The following is a 1101-nucleotide window of genomic DNA, read 5'->3' on the forward strand; positions in this document are numbered from 1 at the left end:
TCCATACATACATCAGGGCTCGAAATTAAAAGTCCTGACTTAAGGATCCAAAAAAGTCCCACCGAATTTCCTGCCTACTTTGCAATTATTGTCTGCCTGGGAGTGAACGTAAGCAAAATAAAGTTTAAGTCATATAATACTTCCCAAAAAAGGTTGGGACAATTATAAATTTATTTTTGGGACAGTGCTGGGACAAAAGGAAGAAAAGTTGTGACATAAAAACAAATCAAGTTCAAAATACAGTACATTATTTAGCTTTTTACAGATTGGTACAACAGTTGACAGATTTACATGTGCCTCCAATCATAACTACACTATTATCAATCAATCTCAGACATATATGGCCTGCACTGGCCATTCTCGTAGGTGCATGGTGCACAACAGCCTTCTTTGTTTGAAGGTTCATGACATACAAGTCACAACTTGGCTCTGGTAGATGGAGACCAGACTTATCGTGGTTGGCAAAGCTTGGGACCAAATGCAGCTAAATGTAAAGCTGAGGACCCAGGTTTTAGGAGTTGATATATACTATTAGTACAAGCTTTGTGCAGATTTTGGTAATCACACATGCATTCAGAAAGTGTTCCAATAGCATCTTTTTTCCCAAAAGTTGAAACCCCAGACTCCATACTGCAACCTACTTGTTGAATCGGGCCAGTAGTCATACCAGTGCAGTTTTATGTATTAGGTATGACCAAATATGTATATATTATACATGTATATCGCCATATGTTAACCGTATGTTATTATTTTTTTGCATTTGCTATAAGACTTATCGTGATGATAACCACCATACAAACAAAACGATCATCACATAGAGCAGAGGCAGATGAACTTGACACATAAGAATCTCGCACCCCCTCCATATCAATTACATAGCTACTATATAATTCATTTATTTGAGAATCTTTGCCAGTTTTACACTGGGGTAAGTCCACTTTTGCGTGGGAGGGAGATGGACTGAAATATGCTGTATTTGCTCCCAAGCAAATGTCGGCCTCTCTAGTTCTTTATTTATTACCTTCACAAGTTGGTGTAGCACCACTCCAAGTCCCGTTCGGCTGGCAGGTATATTGGCAGTCCCCCTCAGCGGATACCCGT

The sequence above is a fragment of the Branchiostoma belcheri genome, unplaced genomic scaffold (assembly GCF_001625305.1).
Source record: "Branchiostoma belcheri isolate BF01 breed outbred unplaced genomic scaffold, Haploidv18h27 scaffold356, whole genome shotgun sequence".
Classification (NCBI taxonomy): domain Eukaryota; kingdom Metazoa; phylum Chordata; class Leptocardii; order Amphioxiformes; family Branchiostomatidae; genus Branchiostoma; species Branchiostoma belcheri.